Here is a 17,490-nt window from a genome sequence, read left to right on the forward strand (position 1 = left end):
ACTAACCACCACACATTTTAAATCAAGACCAACATATCTACTACAAAATATCTCCAACCTAGGAGTTTCTAGATAATTCTTACTTTTCTAACATATCTAGTACAAAAATATCTCCAACCTAGAAGTTTCTAGACAAATCTTAATTTTCTAACACTTCTCTCTTAGAGGCATAAATAATACATCTTCTCCTTTAAAATCCCATTACTGATGCCACTAACATTAGAGGCCTTGGTTCATTTCATTCTATACACAAAACTATATAGTGCAAACAGCATTCAACATTTTGAGTTTAACAATTCAGTTATCTACATCTATACATTCCACCACTGCAAACTACAAAAGGTAACTTTCTTCACCAACCGAACATAGCTTGTGAGTAGCAGTTTCTGCAGATATTTTGCAAAGAGAAAGTGAAGGACCATGAAATATGGTCAGCTTGAATAACCATCATGCAAACACTGATCCCAGATTAACTTCAAGTTTTCTTCAAGCATTTTAAGCACCAGGTTTTCGTCAATCGTTTGCTCCTGCATTTTCGGTAAGAAAATGTATTAAATTAATTATTTCAGTAGTGAAGAAACAGAAAGGCTTATCAACTGGATTGGAATCAGTGATGAAATTTTGTTGCTCCAGCTGAACTGGATGATATTTTGCCCAAATGTATTACCAATAGAAATATACATAATTGTTCATTAGAAGAAAACCTACCTGCAATTGGGATAAAATCCCAGACATTTTCAGGTTAGCTTCCTGTGCAACCTCACCAGTTGAAGATCTGAAATCAAATGGGTTAATGGGATATACATCAAAGCAGAGACATTTTGGAACCATAAAGCACCATTAGATAACAAATGGTAGTGGAGGAAAATAAACTCTTTGAAGAACAAATGCAACACTGGTACACACAAGGACAATTTAACCTTTACTGGAAACTATTCTATCACAAGTAGTTACACTGAGCTGATAGGTAACCAAGCCAAGCTGGAGGTAGCAAAGTTAGTTTGGAATTCAGTGTCACTGCGAAGACAAAGGTTCATTATGTGGTTATCAATACAAAATAGATTGCTTACAAACGAGAGACTGCTGAATATGAATATACAAGTAGAAAACAGTACATGTTGCATGTGTCAAGACTAATCCAATTTATTTGGAGTTTATTTTATTGAATTAATCTTATTAATATATTTTGAAAATTTAAACTTAGATGCCGTTACTTTATAAAGTTATTTAATGATTAAAAAACAACATTAAATAAAAATAATAATCTTGTTTTGATTTTGTTAAAATAAATAAATAAAATAATAAAATGAAAAAATTGTAAATGAACATCTTCTTCAACTATGTAACATAGGTGGACTATATAGTTTGAGTGGTCCCAAAAAGCTACATGGATATTCAGATAAATAGTCCCTTATCTTTATGTTAAGATTCAAAGTTATTCTTAGTTTTCACATAAAGCACTAAAAGTCTCTCATGTTAGCAGTATTGGTGTACTTTTGATCGTCCCTCGAATTTTTGCCAATTTTTAACATTGATTTGTCCACAATTTTATTTATGGAACGCTCAATCATATTTTTACATATCTAGTAGAAATAATAACTCCATATAGAGAAGGTGAGAAGAACATATTGACATATGACGTTGCAAGAAAAGAAAATATTGTACTACTGAAATCGACGTAATTAATCTCTCGATTTTAGCTACAATAATATTTCTACTAAACAAAACAAGATGTTCTTATTCTTACCTTCTCCCAAATGGAGTAACTATCTATCTATCTATATATATATATATATATATATATATATATTAAATTGTGGATAAAATCAATATTAAAAAATAGATAAAAAATTGCAAACATGTGAGACTATTAATGCTCCATGTGAAAACTTAAGGATGACTTTGAGTTTTAACTCAAAGATAAAAGACTATTTTGGGTCTTTTCTCAAATGAAATAGTTAACAACTTTGAGGCTCTTTTAATGAGTTAAATTAGGCTGCCTTTATTCATCATAAATATATACAGAAGACATCAACACATACAAATATTAAATACCAAAAATACCCTTTAAGTAGTTGGTTAAATTTAGGATTTTAAGGCAATCAAAATAGAAGTACATTTTTAAAAGTATAAATGTGCAGACACAACAATGCTAACACTAAAAGAAACCCCTAAAATACTCCCTAACCCAAGGTAAACAAGCAACTCAACTCTCCTTTCTATATAGGTAGTAAAGTAAAATAAAGTAAAAGTAATATATCCAAAGTATCTAATATGATTGAAATTTTTTTATCAGGCATAACAAACATTTGAGATGAGATATAAGACTAACACTATGCCTAACATTGGTGTTTTCAGAATTTGAGGTTTTTAGAAAGTTCCAACCTTCTATATCTTGATGAAGGACTTCGAACCATCGTTCAATATCTATCTTGTATTCATGGACTCATTAACACCCATAGGAAAACCAAATTCGAATAAAAAGGATCGATGGTGTATCTAGATTTTGCTTAAAATGCAATTAAGCCCGTAATTAAGTAGAAAGCTAGAATCACATATACAGTTGCTATCTATGTTGCTCAAACTCTTCAAAAATATCATTAAGTGTGTGTCAGATCCTTCAAAAGTAGTGCATTTCTGAAGGACTAGACACAGATGAGGCCACATTTTTGAAGAGTCTGAGCAACTTAGGTTGGTAACTGTTCAATGAGCTGTTAGTGCCGAACATCATATGTAAAACGAAATGTGACAACTTAAGTAAGATGTTCTATTCATTGCAGCTTAACAACAAAGCTAATTACAGACAAGAAGGAGCTGCTTGGATGGTAAGCAGTAATTAAGCACCCCTCACTTCCAACTCTAACACTGTGAGTTCAAGCCATCTAACAGACAAAGATCCCAAATTAACTTCAAGTTGTTTTTCAGCATTTCAAACACCAGATCTTCGTCCATTGTTTGCTTCTGCATTTTTTTTATAAGAGAATGAAATCAAATCAAGTCAAGTCAAGTCTATGCTTATGCTAAGAATACTATGCTATGGTTTCGACCAACACCAACCAAGTTATATGTCACGCCCCGAGCCTACACCCTGGGCGGAACCGGCACCCGGAGACCATTTCTGGCCCCAAGCGAACCCTTGGCCTGGCTTTCTTAACTCAGCGGAAACCTCAACAGAATAACTCAATGCAATGCAATATTACAAAACAACTTAACTTATAAAATATGGCCATAAAGGCAACTCGAATCTCAAAATAGAATATTTACATATATATATAGATGAGAGACTCAAAACTAACTGACTGACTGTCTGTCTATGAAGCCTCTAAAATACTGAGATGGATGTTGGGACAGACCCCGCAACATCCTAATAAAACAAAAACTAAGAACACAAAATAATTGAGTCCTCCGGAATGCAAGGAGGCTCACCACTGACTCTGGAGTGCTCAGCTGGATCAACGACGTGCAGGATGCTGATCCGGGGTACCTGAATCTGCATCATCAAACGATGCAGGCCAACTGGCATCAGTACATGGAATGTACGAGTATGCAAGCTGGAAAACTAAGCAACAGAGGCTAGAAGGAAATCTGGAAGAAACTGAATAGCTTACCTGGCTCAACTCAACTCAACCTGACTGACTTCTTCCAATATAAGGCAATTTAAAACAAGTGCGATATAAAGAAAGACTGTTTAAAACATGCTATAAACTCTGTGTGTATACAAAGATACAATAAGCCTGAAATGTATATAGAAATACAATGAACTGATGTATATAAAAATACAATAATCTCTGTGTATGAAAAATACAATAACTGCTGTGGGAGCTTCTCTAACCGACAACCATCACATAAGAGCTATAGTGATGATACAGCGATCGACCTCACGCTGCCAGAGCATCTTATACCCGGCCAAAGGTATAAGACCTGAACTGCCTAATGGATCCACTAGTCTAATCTGAAAAGGATTCATCTAAAAAGTATGATCCTTTTCTACCCATGGTGGCTAACATGGTTCTATGGGGGCTGTGGGTTCTTTGAACGCTCCCCCAATTCGGTGCTCGATACTACTCCCAAAAATGTACTGGCTCTTATGTTTTTAAAACATATTTCTTCCTGCTGATATGAGATAATTACTCAAAAACTAGCCCGAAGGCTCTTTTGGAAATCTCAGTTTCCAACCTTGTTTAAATGTAAAAACATTTCTTTAAAACTTCTTTGGGAATACATAGTTCCCTAATAACTTTGAGAAAAGAACTCAACTTTAAACTCTTTACTCTACTTGAACTCTTGGCTTGATGTGAAACTCTTAACTTAACATGAAACTCTTAACTTAACATGAAACTCTTAACTTTTGACTTGACTTGAAACTCAATACTTAACTTGGAACTTGAGTCTTAGAATGAAGTTAAAACGCTCAATGAAGACTCTTGGAAAACCTTAAAGACTTGCTTTGACTTACTTACTTCTAAGCTTGACTTCACTTGACTTGGAAACTAACTTCGCTTGAATTGTAGTTTTACTTGACTTTTGGAAGTACCTTGGAGTGTTGGAAACAACTAGGAAACATAGGTATAATACCTAGGAACATGTATGAAAAAAGAAATGGTGAATGAAAGGGAAGGATTGGTGTCCTTGGCACTAGGAGAGGTGCAACAGCCCAGCCCCTTTTTCCCCAAAAATCCGACTTTTTCCCCTTGTTTCTTTCCAATTCTAAACCCTCTCAACCTCAAGGTTTCAGCAGCAACACTTAGAACCATAAAGACCCTTATTATACAATAGATTACAACTCAAATACACAGCCCAATCCTGTCCCACAACCAACAATAACTTCAACAACACAACTAACAACATCAACAACAACTAACAACTTCAACAACTTCAACAACAAATCCAATCTCTTCTCAAATCATAAAAACGAGCTTGGTATGTGGGGGGAAAGGATAAACCCACACTAAAGACTCACATACCTTGATAGGGATCACCCCCGACGAAAATCCACAATGATCTTGACCAATCTTGTTGATCTCCTCTTTCTTCTCTTCTTCTTCTCCTTCTTCTCTTCTTCTTCTCTTGAACCCTAACTCTTTCTCTTTCAAAATGGGACAGAATGATCCAAATATCAGCCTAATACAACAATATAAGCTCAAAAGAAATGATTTGTGAAAAGACCAAAACGCCCTTAAATTTCCGGAACGGAATCCCTGCCAACTGCCCCACTTTCAAAGATCATAACTCGCTCATACGAACTCGGAATTGAGCAAACTCAGTGGCGTTGGAAAGATCGTTCCACAAGCTTCGAAACCATAACTGGAACTACTCCTAACTCATCCTGAGCTAGGATTTATGACTGCTCAAAGTTGGTCAAAAACTCACTGATTTCCACACTTAGCCAAATTTCCAAATTTTTGAACTTAGCCAAATTTTCCAGATTCTGGACTGCCAAATTTCCAGATTTTAAATTTTTTCAAAAAAAAGACTATTTCCAAATTTCAAGCTTCTTCATATTCATTTTTAAATTGTCGGATGTTACATTATATCATGCAGAGACATCCAAAATTAGAAAACATAAAATAAAATGAGAAATGTAATTGCTTGTCATCAGGAAAAGAGAACCTACACGTAACTCTGATACAATTCCAGGCATTTTCAGGAAAATCTCCTGTGTAACCTCACCAGTTGAAGATTTGAATTTAGATCGATTTGCATGTCGAAACTTAAACCTAATTGATGAATTCATATATGATTTTGCAGTTGTGTGACCAATAGAATTAACAACATATCGACCCCCTGAAGAATGGCGCTTGTCTAAAGGTCATCTTAAACCACCTGGTACTTTTGAGTCCAAAATGGCAGAACCAATAAGATCCTTAATTTCATTCTTCTCCTCGTCCTGTAAAATGTGAAGAATTATCTAAAGAACAACACTACTCATAGAAAGACGTAATACTACTGTAAACACCCAAATAGGAGAATTACATATGATAGTTGTGAGAAGCTTGAAATCAAGAGCTCAATCCTTATATATATATATAGGATCAAAAAGAGCTTTAGATATAAAATATTCATCAACATCTTGAGACTATAATCAACATCTCTGTATTTGAACAAAGCAAATAACTTACAGATAAAGCCTTCTTGATTTTCTTGGTATATACGAACAATCTTAGATCTGAGCTCTTTCCAAGAATGCTCATGTCTGCAACCATGTGACGTACTCGGTTTAACTCAATCTTAAAAAAAAGGAGATAGGTATAAATATGTTAATGACAGTTACACGAAAGTGAAGGCATAAAAGGTTTAGAGTACTAACCTTATAAGGCTGAATCTTATTATGATCTTTTGCCACAGTACATTTGCAGGAAACAATTGATTCAGTTCTCAACTTATCGGAAAGCTACAAAACACACGGATAAAGAAAGAATACAGTAGGACGATACCTTAACATAGTACAGCTCTTTCCCTTGCACATATTCTTGTCCGAGATTCTCCACTACTCGATTTTCTACATAATCCATATATGAAGGAGGAACATCAGTATGGAAAGATCCTTTCATTTTTCTCAAAGTAGTTTCAGTCAATGAGTTAAGTTTTATGCTATCTTTACCAATTGAAGAACTCCTGCATCACAAAGAACATGACAAGTATTTTGAAACACACATTTGTATACGAATAACCTAACAAAATAAGGCTTCAAACACAACAAAGTAAGCAGCATGATATATGAAGATCGACTGACCCATAAGAGAATTTTTCCAAAACGAGCAACTACATACATTTGTGCCATAATAGCTTCCTCCATCTTACGCTTCATATGTTGAAATGACAAAAGCAAATCCTTCTTCACTTTTGCAGCAATCAAAAGCCATGGTGTGTGTATAAGCTCATTCTTTATTCCTTCACTGCAACCTGGAAAAGTATAGATATATAGCTTAATGAGCGTCACTAAAGCAGAGGTGAACCATGATTTGAAGATGACAGATGCACCACCAATGTCAGCTAATGCACACTAGTGTATGATAATTTTATTAAAAATAAAAAATATGAAACTATTAAACTAACATATAAATATGAATTAGATGACTCTACTAGATAAAATTTTCTTTTGGAGAGTGTGGTTTTGAACTTCAGTTTGCACGGAGGTCACAACTTTGAAACTAGCCATTCCTAGTAAATGGGATTCAAGCCTAGTCCCCTCACATCAGAGGTGTACCAAAATAGGTTGTCTCTTTTGGTGCCTAATAAAATGTATGTATATATATATCTACAACACATATATATATATATATATATATATATATAGTACCTTGATGAGTTGAAACCAAAGAGAGAGGCTGTATGCCTGATTTTGTCTCAAAGGACTCTGGTGAAAGAGGTTGGAAGCTGACAAGAAATGAAAATCTTAATTCATCAGCCAAGCCAACAGAGAACCATTTTAAGATAGTACGATCAGTGTAACCGATGTTCCAAGTGCGGAATTTGTTGAAATCATATCTCATGTTAAACAACGGTGCCGGAGTTGGATGAGCCCTTTGTTTGCCTCTTGTGCTGCGGAATGTAAGACATTATACTTTATCAGTTGCTTTGCACTTCTGCTGAAAATTGAGTTGCTCTGTTTTGTGAACATTTTGGCGCTATAAATAATAGGCATGTTAAAGTGCTTGCTGGAATACTTGAACAGACGCATTATATTAATGAACATTATGAATCAATGGTGTATCAAATATAATTCGGTTGACCACCTTTGAGCTTCTACTAATTACACTTCTACAATGTTCATTGAATTACTACTACTAAATTTGATTTAATTTTAAGAACTAAAAAGTTCATTTAACATCCAACATAAGGGTGTATCAAATATAATTCTATCGGACAGTTCAAATGATTTTCGATTTTCTTGTAGGCTGTATGGAATATGTGTTAGGTATTTGTCATGAGTTTCTTAAGTTTTTCTTTTCTTAAAAGGAAAACATAAAGTTTCCATATTTGACTAGTTTTTTTCTTGTAGGAAAAAGTTTAGGACTCTATGAATAACAACATTCACAATGTAGTCCTAATGGGCTAGTGGCTAGAGAGTTTTGTGTAGGGGGAGAAATAGTTTGACACAAGTGTTATGTTAGCCCTTGTGTGAACCTCTTTGTATTTCGAGTGAATTGTGTGAGGTTATTCTTCTTTACATTTTGTATTCTCTTTTACATAGTGGATTGCTCATCTTCTTCGTGGATGTAGGTTGGTTGACTGAACCACATTAAATTTTTGTGTCTTTTGGTATATTTTTCGTTTGTATTCTTACTCATGGTATTTTGAGTTTTTCTTTGCTAGCTTCGGCATGACACCTAATTATTTCAGTCCTAACAATATGATCCCAAGATCCGAATCCAACCCCAGCTCAAGACCCGACCTAAGAGAAAATTAGGAAATACTCCTTCATAGCAAACACACCCTAACTGTTTACTACTCATAATACTTGCCTATTGCAATTTTCTTGAGACTTTTTCCTTTATTTAAAACATTCTTCACTTTGAAGCAAACATGAAACATCAAAACAGGTTTCAACTTTACCTTTTAAAAACCTTAGTCCAACTACTCTATGGACTTTACGTTTTCAACTCCTTTTTTACACTTTAACAAATTAAATTTGTGTATTATATATGGCACCGCAAGTTGATGGATTTGTCCCATTTAAATCATCTTTACTTCTCTTCCAAAATTTATGCTAAAAAAGTGAACAATTTTATCATAGTCTATGATACAGAGCTCAAGGAAGCAGGGTACAAAATCTAAGAAGTCGATAAAAGGATCAAGAAAATTTGGCTACCAATTGGGGGGAACCATATGAGTCCTCCGAGTGCTCGAGCACCCATTGACCTTGTATCAAAAGATAAATATATATTTGTGTAGAAATTAAGAGGTATTTGTATAAAGTAAACATAGAGCATTGAGTGAACAAATGGTCTGACTGGTCCAATGGCTCTTGGTGGGTGCTTAAGGCTCTTTTAGTGTTGTTGAGCCTAAGTTTGAATCTCACTTTTAACATGTTTTTTTAAAATATTTTTTGACTCCGCCACTATTCAAAGTACCCACAATCTTAGAATTCTAGATCCGCCTATGTGATAAGTCTGAGATTTGGACTCATTTGAAGCTTTTTTTAGTTCAACAAATAGCGTCTTCAATGCCTTTTTTATGTCCATATATGATGATTTATTGTTATTTTGTAGCTATGAAAGTTCAAGGACAAGGTAAGGACGAAATCACACAAAAAGATGCTTAAAATATGAAACAAAAATGTGAAGTTGATGCTTACCAAAAGGTACTCAGTGACTCGCCGAGTGTGTCAGACCTCACAAAAAATAATAGTCTTCGACTAAAATGCTCGAGCCAGGTCGATGAGAAGATGATGATTCACCGAACTTTGTCGGCGAGATGACATTTGCTCGTTGAAAATGACAGAACATTTGGGCTAAATTGAAGGCCAAAAATGCGAGTTTGGGTGATTCTAATCGACTCGCCGAATGTGAACAGTGATCTCCATTGAACTCGCCAACTGTGGCTCAAATATCTGAAGCTAAATCTATCAAGAGGCGGGAAGATGATAAAGTCGGGGACTGACCAAATGAGTCGGCGATGGGGTTATTTAATGAAATTTGGCTAAGTTTTAGAGAAAATATAAATAGCCAAATAGAGATAAAAATACATTTTTGAGCATACATTTTTTTTTTATCTAAGACTTTATGAAATTAGGGTATAATAGTACTTTCTATTTTCTTGAGTGAGAAGTAAGCTTGTAACCCATTTTTTGTGAAATTCGAAAGTGGGTCTTGTTGTTGATGTTAAGTTTTGATGATTTAACAAATTTCAAGATCTAATAAGGGACCAGATCCATAAAAGACTTAGTTTTCTGGTATTGGGACTGATGATAAGAGGAATGAACGAAACCAAGGGACGAAAGTTGAAGTGGTTGGATATTAGTTTGTTATCATAAAAAATGGAGGAATTGTTATTTTAAGTTGATTTAAAGTTTTGATGATTTAACAAACTTTCGGATCTAACAAGAGACTTGGTCGAGGAAAGACTGCGTACAAGAAAAGGAAAAAAGATAGGTGTACTCTACACTCTGTAAAATCTAACATGGTTGGTGCACGACTTTTTAGAGTAGCAGGCTCTCAGCCAATGGCTTTGATCCAAGAGTTTGTGTCCATTTGATAATAGTCTCTTCTCCAAAGACACAACTTAAGTTTGGGCAAACAAAGCTTTGATTTCTGAAAATTCATAAGCTCACAAAGAAAAAATCATATTCAAGGAAGAACACTACTCATACTCAACAAGGGACCTGATGGAGTACTGAAGCCTCTTTTTTGTTGTCACACCCCGAGCCTACACCTTGGGTGGGACTGACACTCGAGAACCATTGCTGGCCCCAAGCGAACCCTTGGCCTGACTTACTTATCAGCGGAAGAATTAAACACAAGAAATAGTCTCAAAGTATAACTCATGCAAATGTCTTTAAGAAATATTAAACTTAGCCAAAATGGCAACTGAAGTCTCAACCATTAAAACAGGAAATATAAAACTCAAGAACTAACATTTGACTGTCTTGAAGCCTCTATACAACTGAGATGGATGTCAGAACAAGACCCACAACATCCTAATAAAACTAAAACTACTAAAAGCAATACAAGGGATCCTTCGAAAAGCAAGGAGGCTCACCACAAGAATCTGAGCACTCAACTGAATCAATGATGCGTTGGATGCTGATCCTGGTTACCTGTGTCTGAATCATAATAAGATGCAGGCCAAAAGGCATCAGTACATTGAATGTACGAGTATGCGAAGGGAATTCTAAAACAAAACATAAACTTGAAAGGAACTGAAGAACTTACCTGACTCAACTCAACTCAACTCAACTTGACTGAATTCATTTCAATATAAATAAGTATAAAGCAGGTGCCATATAAAGAAAAACTTTTTAAAACATAGATGCCAACTCTGTGTATTTTGGAAATACAATGATACTTTGTATGTATGCAAAGATACAATATAATTATGAAATGTATATAAAAATATAAATAAAATGTGTATAGAAGAATACAATTACTTATGTGGGAGTTTCTCTAACCAAAAACCATCACTTAAGAGCTATTGTGATGATACAAAATTTTGCCTCACGTTGCCAGGGCCGTCCTATACCTTGCCAAGGGTATAGAACCTGAACTACTAAGTGGATCCACTAGTCTATGCTAAAAAGAACTAAAGGAATCATCTAAAAGTATGACCCTTTTCTACCCATGATGGCTACATGGTTTATTGGGGTTGTGAGTTGTTTGAACTCTCCCCCATATCGGTGCTCAATACCACTCCCAAAATACGATACTAGCTCTTATGTTTAGAAACATACTTATTTATGTGATTTGAGATAATTGCTCAAAAACATAGCTCAAAGGCTATCTTGGAAATCAAAGTTTCCTCTCTTGCTTAATTTAGAAAGTGATTACTCTTTTCTGAAAACTAGCACAAGGGCTCTTTGGAAATCAAGGTTTCCTTTCTTGTTTAAATGTGAAAACATTTTAAACTCTTTGGGAATACATAGTCCCCATATACTTCTTTGAAGAAATGAACTTCAATCTTTACTCTTTACTCTTTACTCAACTTGAACTTAAAGTCTTAAAACAAAGTTAAAACATTTGGAAAGCTCTAAGAACTTCTCTTGACTTGACTCTTACTTCTCTTGACTTTGATCTTAACTTTCCTTGAATTGAATTATGGATTCAAGGTTCATGATCTCATGTTTATGATGATTTCATGATGTTTAGACGTACCTTAGAGTATATAAATCGATTGGAAAACATAGGTACGTTACTAAGGAACTAGTACGGAAAGAATGAGGGAAATTGGGGTAAACTGGTGTCACTGGCGCTCTTAGAGGCGCGAGGCACCAGAGCCTAAAGTTCAGAGGACCCTGCCTGGGGATCTGAGAGGAGCGACTCCCCAGAGCCCAAAATTCAGAGAGCTCTGCATGGGGCTCTGAGAAGGGCGACGCCCCAGGCCCCTGCCTAGGTGCCTCCGACTTTTCTTCTTCGTTTTAAAATTCTAAACCCCCTATTTCGACTTGTTTTTTTCCCCAAACACTTAGAATTAACTATACCATCAATATATGAAAGATTCTAATCGAATTCACACCTAAAATCATGGATTTGGATCAAACAACTCCTCAACAATTTCAACGAATCAAGAATTCAAAGGAACTTCAACAAACCCATCAAGAACTCAATTTCTAAGATTTCAAGAACTTAAATTCGCTAAAATAAATCATGATTGGTGCGTGGGTGAACTAACCCAACGCTATGTGATCTCACATACCTCGTAGGGATCACCCATTGACGAAATCCACAAGATATTCTTCAAGAACTTGAGAATTTCCTTGCTTCTCCTTCTCTTTTCTCTCCTCTAAAACCCTAACTCAATTTTTCAAAAGCGTAAACTGACCAATTTCAGTTTAGACCCCTAAGTAATTACCAAAATCGAACTAAAATAATAGGGTAAGGAAAAGACCAAACTACCCTTCAAAAATCCGGTTTTGACTTTCCTTATTTGAACAACACAACTTCAAATGGGCACATCTCACTCATACTAACTCGGAATCACACAAACTCGACAGTGTTGGAAAGATTATTCTAAGATATTTCCTAAGATATTTGGAAAAAACACCTAACTCACCCAGATATAGGAGTTATGGTCATTTGAAGTTGACCAAAAACCCAAACTTAACTCTACTTAACCAATTTTCCATATTTTTATTCTTTCCCGAAAATATTCTTTCTAATTCTAGTTATTTCTAGTTACGGGGTGTTACAATATCTCCCCCTTGGGAACATTCGTCCTCGAATGAGATTACCCTCAATAGGCTAAGGGTGTAACATGTAACATTCAGCTTAAACACCCAACAAGCAATGCAATTACAACATGCTAGCTTATAAATCAAAGAGTACTAAGAAGAGAATTAGTACCTTGGTCTGGAATTTCTCCGGTTTCAAAGAGATGTGGATATTTCTTCTTCATATCTTCCTCAGCTTCCCAAGTAGCTTCTTCAACAAATTGGTTTCTCCAAAGGACTTTGACTGATGCTACTTCCTTAGTCCTCAATTTGCGAACTTGGCGATCTAGAATATGAACTGGAATCTCTTCATAAGATAAGCTATCCTTGATCCCAATATCTTCAGTTGGTATGATCAATGAAGGATCTCCCATGCACTTCTTCAACATGGAAATGTGAAATACCAGATGAACCGCTGCTAACTCTTGTGGTAGCTCTAACTCATAAGCTACATTACCAATCCTTTTGGATATTTGGTAAGGACCAATATATCGGGGACTAAGCTTTCCCTTCTTACCAAATCTCATAACACCCTTCATGGGTGATACTTTCAAGTAGACCCAATCATCTACTTCAAACTCTAACTCCCTTCTCCTAACATCAGTGTAGGATTTCTGACGACTCTGCGCCGTTTTCAACCTCTCTTGAATCAGTTTTACCTTCTCCATAGCTTGATGAACTAAATATGGTCCTATCAATCCAGCTTCACCAACTTCAAACCATCCAATAGGAGATCTGCATCTTCTCCCATAAAGATCTTCATAAGGAGCTATTTGGATGCTAGAGTGGTAACTATTGTTGTAAGTAAATTCAATGAGAGGTAAGTGATCATCCCAATTACCTTTGAAATCAATCACATAAGCCTTAAATATATCCTCTAAGGTCTGAATAGTACGCTCTGCTTGCCATTTGTCTAGGATGAAAAACAGTACTTAAGTTCACCTTTGAACCCAAGCCCTTTTGGAACGACTTCCAAAACTGTGCAGTAAATTGCGCACCTCTATCTGAAATAATGGAGACCAGAACTCCATGAAGTCTAACTACTTCTTGAAGATACAACTTAGCATAATCTTCTACTGAATGGGTGGTCTTTACCGACAAAAAATGGGCTGATTTTGTCATTCTATCAACAATCACCCAAATAGAATCATGTTCCCTGCGATACCTTGGTAAGCCTGTGATGAAATCCATATTAATCATCTTGCACTTTCATTCCAAAAGTTCTATATTCTGAGCCATACCCCCTGGCCTTTGGTGCTCTACCTTAACTTGTTGGTAATTCGGACACTTAGCCACAAAATCTGCAATACCCTTCTTCATAATACTCCACCAATAAACTTCTCTCAAGTCACGATACATCTTTGTGGAACCCGGATAAATGGAATATCTAGAGCTATGAGCTTCCTCCATGATCCTCTCTTGGAGTTCATCCACTATTGGTACACACAATCTACCTTGATACCTCACTACACCATCCCTCCCCCCCTTGTTCAAAAACCGTTACTTTTTGCTTATGAACACTTGCCTTCAATTCAAGCAAAATTGGATCTTGGTCTTGCTTCTCTTTAACTTCAGATACTAATGATGATTCAGCCCTATTCATCACCGCTACTCCTCTTTCTGTGGAATCCATTAGGCGAACTCCTAGGCATGCAAGTCTGTGCACTTCCTTTGCTAGTTCTTTCTTATCTTCCTCAAAATGGGCGGTACTACCCATAGATAACCTGCTCAAGGTATCAATAAGAACATTAGCCTTACCTGGGTGATAAAAAATACTCATATCATAGTCCTTGAGTAATTCTAACCACCTCTTTTGTCTGAGATTAAGTTCTTTCTGAGTACAGACATACTAAAGACTCTTGTGATCGATGAACACATCCATATGAAAACTAGAAAGATAATGACGCCATATTTTCAAAGAAAATACTACGACAACCAATTCTAATCATGGGTTGGGTAATTCCTCTCATGCACTTTCAACTGTCTGGAGGTATAAGCTGTAACTTTGTCATTCAACATTAATACACAACTCAAACAAACTCTAGACGCATCACAATAGACAACAAAGCCTTGCGTACCTTCTGGTAAGGTCAAAACTAGGGCAATAGTTAACCTCTTTTTCAATTCCTAAAAGCTTTTCTCACAAGCTTCAGACCATTGAAACTTCACTATTTTCTGAGTTAACTTGGTCAAAGGGGATGAAATAGATGAGAACCCCTCCAGAAACCTTCTATAATAGCCAACTAAACCTAAGAAACTCCTAATATCGGTTGGAGATGTGGGTCTAGGCCAATTCTGCACTGCCTGTATTTTCTAGGTATCAACTTTAATTCCCTCTCCAGACACAATGTGGCCTAAGAATGCCACCAACTCAAGCCAAAACTCACACTTAGAGAACTTGGCATATAACTCTATATATTTTAGGGTCTGGAGAACTATTCTGAGATGACTAGCATAATCTTCTTCATTCCTCGAATAGATTAGTATGTCATCAATGAAAACGATAACAAACATATCTAAATAAGGTTTGAATACTCTATTCATAAGGTCCATGAATGTTGCAGGTGCATTGGTCAAACCAAAGGACATAACTAGGAACTCATAATGACTATAACGGGTCCTGAATGCTGTCTTTGGAAAGTCACATTCCCTTACTTTCAACTGATGGTAGCCTGATCTGAGATCTATCTTAGAGAAACAGGTAGCACCCTGAAGCTGATCGAAAATATCATCTATTCTTGGAAGAGGATATTTGTTCTTGATGGTAACCTTGTTCAACTGGTGGTAATATATACACATCCTAAGGGAACCATATTTCTTCCTCACAAATAAGATCGGAGCACCTCAAGGTAAGACACTTGGTCGAATAAAACCCTTATCAAAGAGATCTTTCAATTGTTCTTTAAGCTCTTTCAACTCTGCTGGTGCCATTCTATATGGCGGAATAGATATAGGATGAGTATCTAGAAGAACATCTATACCGAGGTCTATCTCTCTCAGGAGGGACTCCGGGTAGATCATCTGGAAAGACTTCTGGAAACTCTTTTACTACTGAAACTGACTGAATAGGAGGTATCTCAACACTAGAGTCATTAACTCGGACTAACTAATAGACACACCCCTTGGAAACTAACTTTCTTGCCTTTAGGTACAAAATAAAACGACCATTAGGCACTGCTGAACTACTTTTCCACTCTAAGACTGGCTCATTTGTAAACTGAAACTTGACAACTCGAGTTCTACAATCAACTGATGCATAACAGGCATGAAGCCAGTCCATATCAAGAATGACATCAAAATATACCATGTCTAACTCAACTAAATCAATTATGGTACTCTTGTGATTGATGGAAACGAAACAATCACGATAGACTCTCTCTGCTAGAATAGACTCATCAATAGGTGTAGAAACACTGAAGGGTTCACTAAGTTGCTCAGGAATAACATTAAAATCTATCGCAACATACGGAGTTACAAAGGATAAACTTGCTCCTGGGTCTATCAAAGCATAAACATCAAGATTAAAGACTTTGATCATACCAGTGACAACATCTGGAGAATTCACTTGCTCTTGCCAACTAGTGATAGCATAAAGATGGTTTGCTCCTCCACTAGTACCAAAAGTAGCTCCTCTAGGTGCAGCCCTGTCTGGTGGAGCAACTACAGAAAATTGGGTTATATTACCTCTATACCATTAACCTGCTTGTTCTTTGGACATTCTCGCATGAAATGACCGTTCTGGCCACACTTGAAGCAACCAGTGAATCCTTCACGACATGTACCTGAGTGGTTCCTACCACACTTAGCGCAGACAGGAGGCTTACTACCCCCTTGTGACATGCTACCTTGGGAGTGCAGATGCACCAACAGATGATGGAGAAGGTCCTTTCCGCTTATGTTGGATAGAAGACTGGTTCACATTACTCTTTTGCTACCCAGATTCATTCCCTGATGCCTTAGCCCTCTTATTGTTAAACCCCTCCATCCCTCAGCTTGTCCTCCTCAACTTGTTACACATGGATCATCAACCTTGTTATGCTCATGTCACCTATTAGCATGGCTGTCTTACTTTTCTTATCTGACAGACGAGACAATCCTAATAATAAACTCATCTTGCTCCTCATGTCGGCAACCATTTCTTTGCTTTTCTTAGCTTACGGGGAAAGAAATGCCCCATGAAATCACTCTCAAAATAGTCCAATTCACAATCGGTTACGCGCAAGCACGAGTTAGAAAGAAACTTTTTAGAGATCAAACTCTAACGCATGAAATGAGTGTTAAAGAAGTGAGAAAATTTCCTAAGTGTTGCAGCCTCCTAATTATAGATGTGGCACGCTTCACACCAAAAACTAGGACTCTACAGACACGACTTCATAGACTCCCTAGGACTCTTGAACTCTGGGCTTTGATACCAAGTTTGTCAGGCCCCGAGCCTACACCCTGGGCGGGACTGGCACTAGAGAACCATTGATGTCCCCAAGAGAACCCTTGGCCTGACTTACTTACTCAGCAGAAGAATTAAACACATGAAATAGTCTCAAAAGATAACTCATGCAAATGTCTTTAAGAAATATTAAACTTAGCCAAAATGGCAACTCAAGTCTCAACCATTAAAACATAAAATA

General features: G+C 36.4%; 1 pseudogene; it reads right to left on the minus strand.

Moving 5' to 3' along the window:
* Positions 1–431: 431 nt before the first annotated feature.
* LOC125838381 (uncharacterized) overlaps positions 432–17,490 on the minus strand; it is a 41,210-nt pseudogene continuing 24,151 nt past the window's right edge.

This window comes from Solanum verrucosum, unplaced genomic scaffold (assembly GCF_900185275.1).
Source record: "Solanum verrucosum unplaced genomic scaffold, falcon-dt-bn FXZP01000150.1, whole genome shotgun sequence".
Taxonomy (NCBI): domain Eukaryota; kingdom Viridiplantae; phylum Streptophyta; class Magnoliopsida; order Solanales; family Solanaceae; genus Solanum; species Solanum verrucosum.